At 33.7% G+C, this 19,749-nt stretch overlaps 1 protein-coding gene across 2 annotated transcripts in view; it reads right to left on the bottom strand.

The window, feature by feature from the left end:
- Liprin-beta (liprin-beta 1) overlaps positions 1-19,749 on the bottom strand; it is a 165,290-nt gene that overhangs the window by 144,459 nt on the left and 1,082 nt on the right. Inside the window, exon 1 of one of the 2 annotated variants that reach the window (XM_035353097.2) lies at positions 14,283-14,488. The exons of the other annotated variant lie outside the window; for it this stretch is intronic. The gene's annotated coding sequence lies outside the window, so the exon portion shown is untranslated. Of the gene's footprint in view, positions 1-14,282; positions 14,489-19,749 lie in introns of those variants that run through there. 2 annotated transcript variants of the gene reach the window in all.

Below are 19,749 nucleotides of genomic sequence, written 5' to 3'. Positions count from 1 at the left end.
AAAAAAAGGTAAAAAAAATTTATGTACTTGTTTTATGAACTCTTTCAAGAAAGAAATAATTTCGGAATGTTTATGTTTAAATCGAGGCATCGCCTCGTGCATAAAACTCGAGTATCCGCCGTTTATATAAGGAAGTAGTTAAGAATTCAAATGTTAACTCATAGAATACATATTTGTCAATGCATCAAAACATATTCCACCAAAATTTTAATTCACACTCAAAATGGCAGTCGTAGAAAAACAGACAGATGACTAAAATTAAGGACATTTTGCCGATTTTGACAAAAATTAAGGACTTTTATGACGGAATGAGATAGAGAATTATTGGTAGATTGGCGATTGGCCAATCACAAGCACAAGTGATTACAGAGCTCAGTATTACGCCCAGTGTCGCTTTCAATTTATGAAAGCAGGTTCAGGAACTGGATCCATACCGAGAAGACCTGGATAAGGTCGACCAATATCCGCAACGACTAAAATCATCGACACAGGACTGCCACAGCTCTCACATGAGCTGCAAGCTGCCATTGGAACCCGAGTTCCACGGTCTACAGTTGCGCAAAAACTTCATGAGATAGGATTGTATGCCAGAAGACCCGCTGTTTGCGTCCCGCTATTTGCAGCACATAAAAGAGCACATTTATCATGGTGCAAATAACATGCACCTTGGACAGACTTCAATGGAACACTGTGTCGTTTACAATGAGTCGCGATTCAGCCTAAACACATTCTCAGGGTACCTGTATCTGGGAACAACCCGGAACACGATACCAACCCTCCCTCATCACAGAAAAGGATCATTACAGTGGTGGAGGTGTAATGATTTAAACAGGCATTATGCTGGACGGCCGCACAGACCTGCAGGTGTTTGACAAAGGTTTCCTGTTTGCTATGAGGTATAGAGTGAAGACCTATGTTCTACTTTTCAAGGCGCAGTTGGTTCTGGGTTCCTGTTAATGGATGACAGCGCTCCCTCACAGGGTTCAGCTGAAAGAGAAAAGTGAGGATATTCGCCGCATGGATTGGCCAGCCAAATCTCCTAACCTTAATCCTATCTAGCATATCTGAGATGCTTTTGTGAGCGCAATTTCATCTAGCTATTCCCCTCAAAGAATCATTTCGGAGTTGAAAACTGCCTTGCTGTAGGAGTGAGATCGACTTCCACAAAAACAACTATCTAGTATGTCATCAAACGTTGCGATTCGTCTGGCTGTACCTCATATCAGACTCGCTTTCAATTCGATATCTCAATGTGGACAACAATTCACTATGAGCTTTATTGATAGTCATGCGTATATAAAATGATTTTTGAATGGTAAATCTCTTTTTCTGTTATAAAGGTATTCATACCAAACTTCATTAAAATCTGTCTATTAGTTTTTCAGAAATTCGATATAACATGGAAAATCTCCTAATTTTGCACGCTAGTGTATATATATGTGTCTGTGTGTGTGTGTGGGGGGGGTGTCACTATAACATAAAAAATATATAAAACAAACTTTTAATTTAAATTTGCAGTTTAAATAGATCCTTAATTCTTCATTTTAATTAGAGTATTTCCTCTTTCTGTTCTAAAAATAGTACCTATTTATAATATATCAATCTAAATTTCTTCATTTTCAAATTCATCCATATCATGCGATTTTATACAGGAATGCATTTACACAGGATCTTACACACGAATTTTGTAATGCAGGTTTGTTTTAACCAAGCCGCCAAGCAGATTTCAATAAAAATCATAATTTTTTTCGGAATCAAAACCTTCTGACACTCCTCCAGGCTTTCTTATGAACGCATTGCACTTCCCCGCTTGCTTATTTCCTGCTAAAAACGAAGCATCTCACTTCTCTGTATTATTCATTTTCTTAAGCAGTGATAGGCTTCCAAAAACGTGGAGTGCATATTGCGCCTATAATGATATGGGAATAAGAATATGCATCTCAAGAATTAACTTGCCCAGAAATAAACAGTGCGAATCTACAGTTACGTTTGTCTCCATATTCTATCTATGGAATAAACCTTTCCAATCTATTGCGCACACATATAAATTATGTCTCTCGTAAATTTAAAAATACGTAAATCAAACCCATTCCGAATTAAGATTTCATCCTGAACATAACCTCCGCTCCTGCATTTTAGCTTACCTAGATCGCTGCTTGCTGCCTCTCTTCTTACAAAAATGATACCGAAAATTTAAATGTTTCGCTCTGAAACGGACACGATTAATATTTCGTTCACGATTAATACTTCATTCGATTAATATTCGTTTCGGACAAGATTAATATAAATAATAATAATATTAATTCGAATGGAGGATTGCCTTATTCAAAATACCGTTGTAGGTACCGTTGTTCTTTCACAGTGCGAGAAACATACATACATTCATGCAGATTCTTCATTATTAGTCCAAAGCGGCAATTTGCCCGCAAAGACTATTAATTTCGTTTTGGCATTTTGCGTCGATTCACTATACACATGGGTTCACTTTTCAGATTGTTGCCACCAAATATTACAGCCCTGTATTACATTTAAAGAAATTAAATAATGAAGAATTTGCATAAATGTATGTATGTATGTTTATCGCATTGTGATAAAACAGCGGTACTTATAGCCATCCAATTCTGAATATCGTAATCCTCCACCTGAAGACAGGTATCTTGAATTTCAAATTTGTTTTATTATCTATTTCAAATTTTTTAAACCTTTAACGAATATTTGATTAACAAATTCAACGATTTCAAAGCGACCCATGGCAACACGGTACCCCCCCCCCCCAAAAAAAAAAAAAAAAATTTCCAGCGCGCGAGACTGTATCGGAAATTCTAAAGACATGCTCATTTTAAAATTATTTTGCAATATTGCTGTTGAATTGAATTGTATGGTTGAAGGCAATACACAAAATGTTAAAAAAAAAAAAAAAAAAAAAAAAAAAAAAAAAAAAAGCGTCCCTTTGGGGGTAATTTAAAATCTGAAAGCTTTTCAGATTTTATCAAATTATTTTTTTCCTTTTTCTTTTTAATTTCTTTAAATATAATGCAGGGCTCTAATATTTGGGTTCAACAATCGAAAAATGAACCGACATTTATAATGAACCGACGCAAAATGCCAAAACGAAATTAATAGCCCTTATGGGCATGGGGGGGGGGAACTTGAATGACAACAAATCGGTAAGAATAAATCAGCAACCGCCCAGGCTAAGGAAAATTTAATACCTGTTGCTTAAATAGGAGACTATGGATACTGCGTTTGACATGGTCATAGGATTCACCTGTTAACGCTTCGGCGGTTACGAGATTAAGCACTTCCTTCTTCCCAGATACGGCCGACATCTGTTTGTCCTAAATTTGTAATGCGAGTTGTGTGTAACTGGAATACCAGCTGAATTCTTGATGACCATCAAAAGGTTAAAAGCTAGTTCTTAAAAGATTCTATAGGTTAGGTTACTTGAATATAGCAAAACACAAGAGGGTTATTTGCCTGTGAGGAGGGTTGCCTTCTAGGAGGATCTTCGACGGAAAACTGTCTTGTATTCATGTTAAATATGAAGGTGGTGTATTTAATTATGGCAAAGCACACTAGGGCTATCTGCCTAAGGGGAGGGATGCCTTCGTGGAGAACTTTCTAAGGGAACTGGGTCGTATACACGTTACACATGGGAAAACCACGAAGACACCCATGCAGCCAGCCCGTTCGTGGGATTCGAACCTCAGACCGAACTACCAGTGTTCAGCGACTTTACCGCTCGGCCGCTGGTGGGCCTGTTAAATATGAAGAAAACCAATCATGCAGCCAGCTTGTTTGCCTGGGTTCTAATCCGTATCAAATTGCTAGCATTCAGAGTCTTTATAAAATCGATCACTGGTTGGGCCCGTCATTCTAACAATCTCCAAACAATTAAATCCTTCTGATCTCTATCTGCTGCCATTTTCTGGGAAGTTTACGTTCCTGGCTAATCACCTAATTACTATTGAAATACAAATAGTGGAAACACTGTTGACTGCAAATTTGTCTGCTGACTACAAATTTCCTGAATCATTACAACATGCTCCAATTAGCTTGTAGTAGCAAATTTATTGTTGATTGGAGTGCATCGTTATCACAGAGTGACCACACTGCAACAAAGACGGAGGAACTCATGCAGAGAAATGGAGCGTTAAGCTGACTATTATTTTAATTACGATAATTAATAGATGGGTTTGACTCGGTAGCGAATTCTTTATCTTTAATTTATTCAGGTACACTAACAATTCATTCTTCATTTTTCTTTCTTTCGATATCAATATTCATTAAAACAGAATTTTACAAAATTGTAAACTCTGAACATTTTTAACTTCTCAGCAAAAGAATTCCAAAGTATGTTAGAAGCATGTGACTAGTACAGCTGCTTTTCTCTACCATTATATTTGAAGGTAGAGGCTTTCCATTCTAAGAAAGAAGATATGTTTTGGAATTGGAAGCTAAATCTTCCGTTTGTATAGCAAAATATATGACGTTCGTACAATACAATTGCAAGATATTTTACCATGATATATGGAAATAATCAATAAGTTTTAATAGAAAATGAAAGAAGTTAAGAAACAATAAAATGTAGCCAAAATAAATTATGTAACTTTTTGCCTAATAATTAAAATATTAAAAAATTAATCTGAATAAAATATAACAAACGTTAAGATTAAGCAATTATATATATGCAATAATACATAGCAATTCTTAGGAGATTTGATAACCAATTTGATTATCTTGAAAATTTGCTGTTACTCACTTTTAATAGAAAAATACAACCGAATACATTTATATGTGTATTGTGTATATATAAATAATAAGAGAAAGTATTGTGCAAAAACGTGCACATGCACACGCGAAACAAAATTACACATAAAAAGTCTATAAATTCCAAGCATATATAAAAAAAAAAAAAAAAAAAAAAAAAAAAAAAAAAAAAAAAACCCACCAACTTTCTTTCAAATAACGAAAGAGAAACTAACCATCCCAACAAAAATTTGTCAGCATGTCTATTGCAACCAAGTTCGTACCACAAATACCGGCTAAACGTCATCTGTCTTGGATCATCTTGTCTGATGGATCATCTGTCTTGTTTAACATCCTTTCGCTATGTACGAAATAGGGAGGATCGCCTGATGGTACTGTGTAGTTCCCATACGAGTTCTCTTTTATCAAAAGCCGCCTAACACAGGCAGGCAAAACTAAGCAAACATAGGCAAAAAATAATGATTCTACGCACAACAGATATCCCTGAATGATTAGGATGATTTTTTCTTTTCGCTGTAATTTCAGTTCAGAAATATGTAATTCTTTAAACTACAAACTTGTAAGGCTGGAAAATGCCTTTGACATAAATATCTAGTCTTCGTATCTTCTTTCCCTCTACCTTAAATATATTTTTAAGTATAATATGTTCTAATATTACAATCACTTTTACTGCATTCACTTCCCATATCCAAGAAAGATTTAAGAGATTTAGCTACAGAATAATCCGCCACTGTTTTCTGGACCATATTTTATCGCAAGAGAAAGAAAATAAACATGTCAAGTTTATCCATTTACATTATGACTGTCTTACATTACATTATGACTCTTCATTCATTTACATCATGAAAATCCTCTACTATGTGTAACTTCAATAATATAACTATTAAAAAAATATCAATTTGTTCTGTTTACATCAAATATTCTTCGTACAAAAAATTTTACAATTAAAAAAAAATTTCAAGATATTTGTTTAATCATTTACAACAAAACACTTTTGAAGACTATCTGTATAAGGAAGATGCCTTCTTGGAACACATATTAACTGAAACGTACTCATAGTCATATTCATCATCGATGATGCAATGACAGCCCACGGTGGGCCAAGGCCTTCTGAACTAGACGTTTCCAACCACCTCTACTAGCAGCCATACTCCTCCGATTCTTAGTTTTATGGACTTAACAATCCTCCGCACAGCATCTATGGATCGACGTCTATATCTTCTCCTTCTTGTGTTACTTGGACTAGCCGAAAATATTTTTTTTTAGTATGTTACTATCGTTCATACGGATAACATCTTCAGCCTTATTTTGATGTAATTAACATCTGGCTCTTTGAATATTCGGCATAATTCGGTGTGGAGTCTTCTACGCCAGATACTATTTTCCTGAAGTCCTCCGAAAACATTTGTCAAGACCTTGCGTTCAAAAAGTGCCCACAATCCCTTCCTTCTTCACGTTCATAGTCCAGGTCTCCGAAACGTAAGTCAGGACAGGACGGATTAGGGTCTTGAAAAGTAATAGCATAGTCACATTACACACAGTAAAAACAACGAAAATGCCCATGCAGCCAATCCGCTCGCCGAATTCGAATCCGGATCAGTCAGTGTAATCGAGTTCGATCCATAACTTCTTAGCATTGCTCTGTTAAATGTCATCATAACAGCACAGATATATTCCTTGAGCTTTACTAGTGCTGATGGAAATGGAGAGATGTACGAAACAGTTCTTAAGGTAACCCCACAGAAAGTAGTCACATGGCGTCTGATTAGAAGACTTGAATTTATGCTGCAAATGGTGTGGACTGAAGTCCAGTACCAATTGAAACTGAATCGTGTGACTACAGAGATATATACAGAATATTTAAGATGTATGAGGAACATTAAGTGAGCTTTTCAATATCAGTTATTGTGGTATGTGTAACATTTAAAGAATACATTGCTTTGAAATTCAATAAATCGTTCATTATTTATAATAACACCACTTCACTTCTTAACACGCATATGCAAGCACGCAGACGCACGGTTAATATACTTATTACACTCTTCATCTGATAGCCCAGTCATTCAAACTACAAAAACAAGTTAGAATTGATAAAATTTCCAATATATATCCTCCTTTCAAAAAAAAAAAAAAAAAAAAAAAAAAAAAAAAAAAAAAAAAAAGGGCGCGGTGTAATCACAAAAACAACTATAATTTATCACCAACATATACTTTGCGATTTACAAAAACAAAGTAATGTGAACAAAACAGTCAAAGTATAGAAAGAATGAAAAACATCAAACCTGATATGCTGGAAACCTCACAATGCAAAATCTTGGCGAAATAAGGAACCAAACTATCAAAAGTTCGTAACTGAGACTTTTCGTTAACTAGATACCAATTTTTCCCAGCTGATAGAAAAGCAGACTGATGACGGTATTGTTCCAGCAAATATACTAAAACGACCAGCTTCGCCAGTACGTGGCAGACAAGGTATTTATTTTACACTTTACATTGAATGAAAGATTACCGTTATACGTGACTTCACAACATACAAATTCGTCATGAAGAGAACACACTGGCGGAAGGAAGCACATTAAATCTTGACCATTTTTTAGCATGCTTCAGTGCTTCTTGAGCATCACCCGTGCCAGTCAATGACTCATTTTCAGCATTTTTGCCGCTTAGTGCATTATTCTGGTTAAAAAATAAAACTGGGAGAAAAAAAGAGAGAGAGAGTAGACAGAGGGAAAAAAGCATATGCGCTCCAGTTGTTGACCTCTGATTCAAGCTATGCCAAATGTAGATTGTCCTAGAAACGTCAAACACAGAAAAGAGAAGAAGCTTTCAATGTCTATGAAACAACTAATGAATATAAAATTCCATTCATACTTTTAGACATTTATATTAGTGCTGATATATCTCAAAAGGTAACGCTAATTCAAAAGTCGTTACAAATGCATCAAGCTTCCGCAGAAAATCACTTTGAATGTGAAACATAATAATCCCTTAGGCCATTACAAAATAAAATAACCGAATAACATAAAATCTTCTCTAGAAATATATTAATGATAACATCTACCAACAGCAATCCAACGGCTTCTCACTGAAGAATCATTACTTTTGTATAACATCAAAATTAGACATATATTTGAAAACTTCACAATTTAAAAATTACGAATGTCTCTAACGTTCTAGTTTTCAGCTCTTGATACAAATTAATATTTTGAGAAAACTTTTAAGCATCTGCTACTAAGTGCAAGGTTTACAGACCTTATTTTGGAAATATTTGCCGAGAGCTAAATTTTGATGACAGAATTTTAAAAAAATGGGGCCCATCCAGAGGCCGAGTGGTCAAGACCGCTGAATATTGGTAATTCTACTTGGGTTTGAATTCATGCAAACGGGCTGATTGTTATTTATTTATTTATTTGGTTGCTTTCTTCGGTTTGCCCCAAGTGAAACGTGAATACCAGCCAATTATTCTTAGAAAATTCTGCATGAAAGTGTGCCTCTTCTTAGGCAGATAGCCACCATGTGTTTACCATATTCAAATAACATAATTTAATCTAACCTAAAAGAAAATACGATTTTAAAGATCGCTTGCAGTAAGTCACTGTTTATGACGTATTTGCATCACAATTCTTTGAATTAAGTGTTTAAAATTAGTTTATTATGAGACATACCTTCTTCGAGTTCGTAACAAGATTCAGTTCACGCACAATTACTCCTGAAAATAAGACACTGCTTGTATCACAAAACAACATGATTGCTTTCTTTAATTTGTATACATTTGTGTGTTGAAGGTGTAATCATGCCTACGATAAAACATGGTGTTTATGATAGAAAATAGGGAAAAGAAAAGGAAAGTGGTTACTTTAACCAACAAATAAAAAGCAGTCAGATTTGAATGTGATAACGCATGGAAAAGAAGTATGGATTCAATGAGTCAATGAACTTAGGTCATAGAACGCGGGTAGTGAAAGAAAGCCGCAAGACGTTTTCAGATATAGAATGCAATACATATCCAACAGAAATGTAATTGTGGTTATGTTTGGTTTTATTTGATTACGGCAAAGCACATGAGGCATATCTTTCTAAGGACAGGCTTAAGGACATATGCCTAAGAACATATGTGGCATACTTGCCATCTGTGGGCAACCGCGAAAGCATTCCTGTCCTTAGCATCTGCCTAAGGACAGGAATGCTTTCGTGGAAAAATTTCTAAAGGAAAAAAACTTGTATCCACATTACACATGGGGAAAACCACAAAAACACTCATGCAGCCAGCCCGTTCACCTGGAATCAAACCCAGGTCAAACCAATCTTTAGCGCCTTTAAAGTTCCAACGAAGATTTATTGTTGTTGTTGCTGTTGACTAATGCTTACTTGTCTGACTTACAGTCAGCCCAAGCCGACGAAATTCCTCGTGGCAAGGAGCGCAAGATACGCCTGCCGTTGGCAACTGCCTTGAGCACTTTACAGGTGACATTGCGATTTAGCTCAGTTCCGTCCCCAATTTTGAATGAGAGCACCCCGGCGGGACGGATCCGAAGATCTCCCACCTTTACCACCAGCCTCTCGAGAGGACTTTCAGCTCGCCGCATATGTTTGTAAATGTATCGTGTCCGTGCCCCCATGCCGCACGGACACAATACATTTACAAAAATCCATGCCTTCTCGAGACCTTTCGGCACAGCAGACAGCGACGCTAACCACTATACCGGTTGGGAGGCACACGAAGTTTAATAAACTAGCTTGCTGAACAATTTTAACTAAATGAAAATTTCAGTCGATGTTAACAATATGATGGCTAATACCCACCGCTTAATTCATGAAAAAGCACACACACACAATAACAAACAAAACAAAAAAAAAAAAAAAAAGGCAAGGGTAGTTCAAAATTTTAAATCTAGATCAAAAATTAAAATAATAAAATGAAAACAAGCAACCGCAAATTTACGAATATGTTTATTACAAATACAAATGTTACGAGTATACATTAAAATTTTTAAATTTTTTGCCAAATCTGAGAAAATAACAGAGCAATAATAATGTGTGGCAATAATAATTAATGCAATAACACCGTATAATTAATTAACCGCGTCAGTCAAACTCATTCACAGTTGGTTGTCTGAATGGCTCTAGGCGTAACACAACCTCAGACAAAAGGACAAAGAGGAATTACACTACAGTGATAAAGATTAAAATATGAATAACAGCAATTATATTATTGTGTTAATATATTAAATAGTACATTTTATTACAAGCGCTGTCTTTAATTTAAATAAGTAAATAATCCTATATAAATATCTTTCCTTCCTTTTCTTTTAGTTTAACAGTGGTTGAACATGGTCAACATTATGATGCTGGCAGTGCCTAAGCCGCATAAAGCCACTAAATAACAACAGAAAGTTGGTTTCGCGATGATACAAAGGACCGGCTACATCGTATTTTGGTGGTTTTTCTCGCGTATTGCATTAGTACAAGCAAACAAGTCCCCAGAAAGATTTCCACGATGGTAATTTATGGCTTTAGTGGCTTGCTTTTGTTTGCGTAGTCGACAACGGCAAAGTACGTAAGAGGTAACCACAACCTTTGATTGCTTTGCAATACTAAATTATTTGTTTTTTCCCTTTCGTTAAATATACTGCTCAAGCAATAAAGTGAATATATAAAACTGATTTCGTTTTGTACAACTTAGCTACCGTACAATCAGACAGCAGCTTACAAATTTTATTCTCAATTAAATATCAATTATTCTTATAATCATTCTACCCTAGAATGCGTACAAAATTATTTCTAGAACGAAAATTAATGTACAAAATTATTACTTTGGTAAAACTAAGATTCAGAAGACGAATCAGGACAGCAACAGTTCTCTTTAACGTATACTCCACATTCTCCATAGAATACGAATCAGGACAGCAACAGTTCTCTTTAACATATCCTCCACATTCTCCATAGAATAAACGTCGAGAGACGTAATACGGCGAATCTATACCATAGTATTCTTATATTTTAATCTACGAAAAGGCAGAAATATCTTTTTACACGAAACATGAAACTTCTGCTGCATCTGTACAATAGCAAAATTCTGACCCAAGACCTTATCCTTCTGTATTTATTAGACAGTTTCTTCAAGAAAAGTTCATATAGATCTTACTTTCAGACTAATAAGATATCACATGATGCGATTACCGGCATAAAAGCATTACCCTCCTTTTGTGTTAATTCTTTTCTGTATCTTGCATCCCTTCCATCAGTCTCCACCAGAATGCAAATTAGTTTGAATTTAAATAACGAGCGAATTGGCAATTTAGAGAGAGAATACTGTAGTGACCTTCCAGTATAGCTTATTTGCCTCAACAGCAGAGCTGCTCATCTACCCGACCAGTGGATTGTTGAGTGAATGTCTCGTCTGTCAGAATGTAGGGTTACAATCCGTATTAGATGGAACCGATTTATTTACAAGGAAAATTAGATTGTGTGTTTTGTTGTTTTAAATATTTAAGTTCTTGAAATCTCTCAAGAAACGATGACTACTGTTTGTTAATTTTAAGCTGTGAACTACGAAGAGTCGTCTAAAAAAACACATATTTGTTTATTAGACTACTCATTTTATATTTTACTTCTTGTCAGTTTAATCAGACTTCTGTGCAGTTGTGAAGATGATAATTCATTGGAATACGAAAAGTTATGCAAGTGAAATTAGCTTATAAGGTCTCCCGCCTTCTTAACATGCCTTCGTAATGTAGGGGGGTCAGCACACTCGGCGCGTATTCTAGAGGTCCGTGGTTTGGGTCCCGGCGAAGGCGTTGCTCAATTTTCATCTCTCCTGCTTCCAGTCTTTCTCCTGCTAATAGCTCTACAAGCTAGCTAATTGGATTTAACCTTTACAAGACATTATAGAAATAATTAAGAGTTTCGCATTCTCTTCATATCATAGCATAGTTGAAATTATTCTGCAAAAAAGACTGGAGTCGTCAATAAATAATATAGCTTTTAAAACAAAGGATTCTAAATCCAACTAATTCTAAAAGGTCATACTCCTTTACTGGTGATGACTGCTTAAGAAAAAACTAACCAATATGTCAGTATTTAGTAATTAAATAATCAATTCACAGCACTATGTACGTTACAGATATTTTCTTATGGTTAGTTTAGTTTCATTGTTGTAAGAGGTCGCAAAACAATTTCCTGTGTAAGTTTTTTATATTAGTATTTCTTAAGCCAGTTTACGGAACACACCGTAACTGAGTTGGGATAACCAACAGGCTCCATCCAAGACAAAATCATGGATATTTTTCAGCCATTTCATATGCATTTTTAATACTTCTGAGATGCTCTTTCTGGATATTTTGTTAAGTAACGCCTCTCAATATTATTCTAAAATTATGTTACCTCGAAATGAATTTCTCATGGTCAGAGCTGACGCCAGAGTTTTTCGCCAGCTAGTGCAATCAGTGATGCTCAATAATCTGTTGTTTGGTGCTATTCCAAATTCTAAACATTTTGCCGCCTTATCGTGCCACAACGGCTCGTGACTTAAATTACAGACATCCCTAAAAAGTATACCTTATGACAAAATTAGTTGTCAAGTACCGATAACGATACTGCTCTGAATTAAAGTTATAGCTTATGTAAAATTTCATTACCTTTAATCAGTTTAAAACCCCTCTTGCCCCTAGTTGTCAATAAATAATATAGCTTTTAAAACAAAGGACTCTAAATCCAACTAATATAATCTTTTTCTTTTCTTTTTTCCTCCCCTCTAAAGTTTATGGAAGTTAAGTCAGTGGATCCTACCCTATTTGAATAAAATTTATATAAAAATATAGTTCTTTCTATGCTATGCTACGAACTTAAAATACATGTGGTAAACAAAACATTTTGATCTTTTTCCTTAAGGTCTAGATCAGGGGTGGGCAAAAGCCTTCCAAGGGCTTTATCTGTCCTTTTTGATTACTTAATCCGGCCATTTGTGCAACGACATTGTCTCTTTCCATCCTATATGCGATAAAAATAAAAATATATGCAAAGCCATAAATAAATAATGCTTGATTAGTTTTCAAAGCCTTTTTTGGGCTTCATATTCGTTAAAATTTAAGTGTATATTTTATATTTCCTTGGTTGATCTGTATGCAGAGCCGTCGTGCCCCCCCCCCCGCGTTCACCGTTTCGTTCTTATTTATTTATCACGTCGCGTTCAATCTGTAGCTTATTTAAAGTAAAAAATACGAAATTCAGTGCTATTTTAAATTACGTATTTTTAATTCCTACCAGGGAGGGGTAATAAATAAATATGAAATTAAGCGCATAAAATGCTATTTTAAATTAGTATTTAAAAAAAAAATTACCAAGGAAAGTTTTTTTTTTTTTTTTTTTAATCCCGTCATTCCATAGCGTCCAGGCAAAAAATAAAGGCACAGCAAAAGACTGTCACACAAGACCCCCACACACCCCCTTGCGACGGACCTGCTGCATAAATATCAAAAAAGCGTTTTTGGCCCATGGTTAGAAGTATTTGCTCTAAACCAGGATTTCTCAAATATATTTTTTCTCTTGACAACAAACCGTGATTATGGCCCTAAGTTTCTGGATTTTAAATTACCCTTACACCACTCCTCGTAATTCCATTTGTACCTCATTAAAGTGAAGAAATAAAACTACCAAGGAAAAAAAAATTACCAAGGAAAGGTTCTTTTTTTTTTTTTTTTTTTTTTTCTTTCTTTTTTTTTAATCCCGCCATTCCATAGCGTCCAGGCAAAAAATAAAGGCACAGCAAAAGACTGTAACACAAGACCCCCCCCCTTGCGACGGACCTGCTGCATAAATATCAAAAAAGCGTTTTTGGCCTATGGTTAGAAGTATTTGCTCTAAACCAGGATTTCTCAAATATATTTTTTCTCTTGACAACAAACCGTGATTATGGCCCTAAGTTTCTGGATTTTAAATTACCCTTAAATCACTCCTCGTAATTCCATTTGTATCTCATTAAAGTGAAGAAATAAAACTTTGGGCAGGCGGCTTGAAAGAAATGCTAAAGACTAACTCTTTTAATGGAGCCCTGCTCTAGATTCCTTTTCATCAGGAAACTGTACTTCCTAAATTTTACTCAGCACAGGCTTGATTCGTCAAATTTGCAATGAATTAATAACAACAGGATTTACGGAAATTATTAAAAATGAAGAAATAACTTTTAAAAAATAAGAAACAGACTTAACATACTTATTCAAGCTCCAAAAGAAATACAAAATATTAGATATATATACATACAGAGAGAGAGAGAGCTTTAATTATTTAATTGTTCATAAAAATAAGAGTTTAAAAATTCCACCATAGAAGTTAAAGATTGCAATTAAATGTGTGAAGAGAAGCGAAATCAAAATACCGGCTTTCGAATGGTTAAAAGCTGTTTCATGTTGTCTAAATTTACTTTTTCTTATAAAAATAAACCCAGCAGACTAACAATAGTTTTAATCTTATTATTTCAATTAAATAAATAAATAAAATTTTAAAAATTGTCTTACGAGAAAGCCCCTAACTCCAATCCGACAAACTGGAAGTATTCCTTTTCACTGATTCAATCAGATTCACTCCGTTCAATTTTTATTAGTTCTTTAGCTCAATAGAAGATAAGCTTGCAAAATATTCCACTGAACTGTCGTGTAAAGGTTTGCGGCAAGACAGGCGCTGTCATTTCCAAGGCGCAGGAATAGAATAGGAACGCGCGTTGCAGGTGACGCTCGTAATTCGCCAAGGACGTCAGTAATAATAAAAGAATGAACCTCCTGGAAAGCTCTTTTATTCGAGGAAATCACTTTCGTAACATTTCACGCTTGAAGCAACACGGACAGCGCAGCATGTGAGAAACTGAACTGCCAGATTCCACAATAACAAACCCCACAATGTTAACCACAACAATCCAGGCTCAATAAATTATTTTATTTTTCTGAAGTTTAGCATATTAATAGAGAGCGAAAAAAAGTAAAGTGCATTTTATTCGATATTCCAACGTAGGCGAATGTTCGTGAAGCACTTTCCTGTTTGCACAAAAGTACTTTCTGTTCACTCACACCCATTGGTAAACAAAGAGATGGAAATAAGCTTGATCCTTGGTAGTTTTTTAATTAATTTATTTTTTTTTAAAGTTCGAATATTTAAAATTTCATTCAAAAGCTTAAAATATTTAATCGTACATTACGGTACACTTTTTAGTAAGTTCTAAAACATGTTTACTCTTATAGCCATGTGCAAACTTATTTAATATTAGAAAAATGAAAGGAACTTACATAGTTCAATCTTTCAGAAGTTTTATCCTTAGACCGAATATGAAAATTATATTTATTTATGCTTAATATTTTTTTTCCATTTATTTCTGTGGAGAGGCACATTCCCAAATATGCAACTTAGTCATAAAAACTAGCACTGTAAGCAAATATATATATACAGTCAAAAGTCGTTAATCCGGACTCGTCGGGACTTCGGCGATTCCAGATTATCGATTTTTTCGAATTATAGATCATCAGTTTAAATCTCGTAAGATGACATGCAGAAATTCTAAAATTAAAAATATGAAACCGTAATTTATGAAATAAAGAACAATTATGATCTAAAGGGTATCAAAATTTACAAAAAAAAAAAAAGCTTAATATTTATTTGTTTACTTTATTAAGCATTTCTTTCAATATAAATTGTTTAAGTTGCTTTGTTTTATGTGATAATACTTTCTCTTTAATTCTATAAACAGACATAATTCCTTGTTTAGTTACAAAGTTCCGCTGTTCAAGTCCCGTAATTGCTGTGTCGAGAATACCGACTAACTTGTCAATTGAAATTTTTTCGTTTTCACTAACCTCTCTGTCACCTTCTTCATGTCTTTATCCATTTTTTGCAGCTATTCCACTTTTTGTTTGATGGACATCGAAACATACTTTCGTTTTGTAGATCCTTTGGGAGCTCCAGCATCGGAAATTCTATTTGACATAATCGAAAGTTCAAGTTTACTTTTATAAAATTGCTCTTACAGTCTGCAAAAAATAATAAACCGGATCCAATTCGAAGATTAAGGAACAACGCAATTATCAACATTAACTGAAATGGATAATTAGATAATTTTAGCTTATACCGTCCGTTATACATAAAAGGCGCACGCGAAAACGCATTCTGCACTTGCGCACACGCATATGCGCAGTCGTAAAGATCTTACGCGCACGCGTAAACGCCTATGAGCATGTGTCAACGCGGCGCATGCGCAGAAAGTTTTTAGCTTTGAGGTCCGGATTATGGGTGTCTGAATTAACGACTTTTGACTGTACTATGTAATAACAATAGCAAAGGAAAAGCCGGAATAGTGTTGATGCGTACGTAGATCCATATTGAAGAGGGAGAATTCTAATTGTGTCTAAGCTAATATGTTGGCTTGATAATATCCGAAGAACTTGGCAGTCGAGGCGGTTTTAATTCCATTTTTATTTTCCAGTTGACGTTTGTGGCCACAATTCACTTGGCACTATGAACATTTACATTTTTGATATCATAGCGATAGTAAGCAAGACAGCGAAATCACATCCTAGCAGGGTAGAGAGCGAAGCTGAAGTGCGTAGTTGTGCAATATGGAAGCACGGGAAGAGGAAAGCTATGGTTCCCAATTATTGCGTCAATAGAGATGCACGGGCCATAGAATGATCTAGAAGTGACACAATCCAGAAAAATTATTACGATTTTTAAAACAGAGAGAGATAATTAATGTTTTACTGTTAGTTAAAATTATAATTTTGATTTACATATTTTTTATCTTACATATATATATATATTTCCTTTAGGCTTTATAGTAGTGGCCATAACGTTTTACTCATCTATTTACAGCAAGCTTAAGAAGGTAATTTTATAACCAACTTCAGTTGTAAAATAAATAGTATTCAGATTTTTCCATAAGACATATCATTTCAGCTATATTTCAGAATAAAGATGCAGAACTGTACACACTGGAAACTAAATTCTACATTTAATCATATGTAGGTGCCTAGTATAAAGTGTTAGAGTTTAGATCACTTCAATTTCAGTTAGTCTCAAGGAACTTCAATGCTTTTATACCATAGAATAAAAAAATAATCATTGTTTCTGTTATTTTCATTAAGTTCAGGATGCCTTAGGATTACAGAATTTATGATAAAACATACATGTATGTATTAATTACATCAGATTTGCTTTCAATGCAAGAAATTTAATACATTTTAATTCATGCAGATATTGTATTTTTTGGGTAAATTCTTTAATTAAACTCCACCTGATTAAAAAGTTAAGAGAAGTTCTGATAATCATGCAGCATGCAATCTGCCACTTTTAGTCAGTTATTTATTCCATAGATGGTGCCACTAAATCACTATTTTTACATTAAAACATATAATAAAATGGCAGGAAAGTGAAATGATTAAAATAACAACCAAATTTAGTCCAACAATCTAAAAAAAAGTTATTTTCACATAACTGGGAAAAACTGTCACCTGCATATCATTAAAAATCTTGCAACAATTCCTAATCATCAAATTATTAGTGCTGGTTGAAAAATTTTTAAAGGGAATTAGAGTAGAAATAATACTTGAATTTTTATATGGTTTATATGATAGAATCTTGACATACAAAAAATATATATATATATATATATAATCGAAAATAAGATCGAAAGGAAAAATTTCAACTTTTAATCATATTCCTAGTTCAATGAACAAACAAAGTAAGAAAATTTAAACATAAAAGGTTGCTAGAAAACTTTTGTGCTATGCAACTACTTACGGGGTAAATGTCAGTGGACAGTACCAGCATTTTCAGAGATTAGTATCAAATTGTTTTAATCTAGTATTTCATGGCTACAATGCACCTCAGTGTATCACAGTTTTAGATATTACACGAATACTCTTCAAACTACATGCAATAATATGCATGTTTAACTAAAAAAACAAGTGTAAATTATTATCAAAGAAATTTAACATTCTAAAAAAAATTAGAAAGGATGATGAGAAAGAGATAACCAGGGGGAGGAGTGAGGGCTGAAATAATATTTTCAAACTAGCAGGCCTTATAAGCAGTGAATAGTGTTATAGCAGTGTTCAGTATGTGGACTGACCTGAACTATACACTTACCTGCAATCAAATATTTAAGCAGTTGAAAAACAGATGATAGCCAAAAATCTAACAAGTGAAATCATTAATTTAGAAGTCAAACAACAGAAATCAGCGTTATATTTTCAAATTTTCACAGGACTAGTTAGATTTCACAGGACTAGTAGGACAAAAAAATCAATTTTTTTTTTCATTTGTGCTATCGCAGTTGAGGCTGATGGTTCGGTAAAACCATCGAAACTAATTTAGGACACATAGGACTAGTTACATTTCACACCACTAGTAGGACAAAAAAAATCCTTTTTTTTTTTTTTTTCATTTGCGCTATCCCAGCTGAGGCTGATGGTTCGGTAAAACCATCGAAACTAATCCTGTGAAAATTTGAAAATATAATGCTGATTTTTGTTGTTTGACTTCTAAATTAATATTTGTTCGGTGTGTTATTGCATCTTAATTAAGTGAAATCATCTCAAAAATCAATACAAACTATAAGCAAATGAAATAGGAATTGGTTGGAAACAAAAGAAGGAAAAAAATGGGAGCAATAATGTGGAATGATCTATTATATGAGAAATCTGTAAATAATGTAGTCTGTATCAAATATAGAAGCAGTAACATATTTAACTTTCTTGCAATTACCTATAGCATTTTGCACTTTTTGTTTGTTGTTTATATAATTTACTAAAACTGAAATGCTTAAAAATAATATTTTAAGTTTAATGTCAAATATATAAGAAAATAACTTCTTCATTCTGTAAATATGACATTTTTTATTGCAAAAATTTTGAGTGAGAGGAAAAAAAATTAATGGTATTTAAAGCCGATTTATAATTTTTGCATACATATTCATTCTTATACAATGGGAGTATTACATAAGCAAATTTCAACTTTTAATCATAGGGAAAGCGTAGGGAAATGAATTACTATTCCTATCTGATAATTATACATTGTACAGAATGCTATAACAAAGCCACTGTAAGAGAAGTACTAATATATATCTTTTTTGCTCTATTTGCTATAATTACTATACTATTGACCCTCCAAACCCTAGATAGAATTAGGAATTACCCAATATATAAAATGCTCAAACACGATTTTTAAAAGAATCGAGATATCAGTTGAGAATTTTAAATCATCTTTTGTTTGTTTGTGAAGCTAGTTAAATACTCACTAGATTATAGATATCTATCCCAATACAACAGTTGCACTTTTTTTTTATAATACTTATAAATATATTATGTAATATAAATTTTAAAATATGCTTGAATAACACAGAAATGAATAAAGACTGGGCTTAAAAAGTCCTAAAAGATTTAAGTATATAATACAAAAATATTTTCTTGTTTACAATTTATGACAAAAAAAAAAAAAAAAAAAAAAAAACCCTCATAAACTTAAAATTCTTTTTATATTTTCATTCAGTAGGCTTTATTATAAATTCAGCATATCTACCAAAAAAAAAAAAAAAAAAAAAAAAAAAAAAAAAAAAATTTCTGAGAACAGAGGACACAACAAAACTAAGTGTAAGAAAAGTAACATTGATAGATTGATAGATGAGCTTTTCATTTTAGCTAAAGTGCTTTCAATTCAAGTGCATCTGAAGAAACAGACACTGCTGAACTGCTGAAAATGTTTCTGTTCAAATAAAATCTATGTTAATCAACATCTTTTTCTTACCTATCAGAAATTAGCTTCAAATTAAAACTCACATCAGTCATTAAAAATATCAAATCTCTTTTTATTTATTCACTATTTTTTTCTCTTTAGAGAGATGAATATTTGCCCCAATGAGGAAATTACAGTACTTGTGAAAAATTCATTTCTTTATTACAAATTATAACTTTGGGAACAATGCAAATGGAGAATGGCATCATT

The sequence above is a fragment of the Stegodyphus dumicola genome, chromosome 12 (assembly GCF_044657685.1).
Source record: "Stegodyphus dumicola isolate Sdum_Otavi_A_Nest chromosome 12, ASM4465768v1".
Lineage (NCBI taxonomy): Eukaryota > Metazoa > Arthropoda > Arachnida > Araneae > Eresidae > Stegodyphus > Stegodyphus dumicola.
The sequence above is the reverse complement of the archived record's forward strand: the minus strand, read 5'-3'. Positions and strand labels throughout refer to the sequence as shown.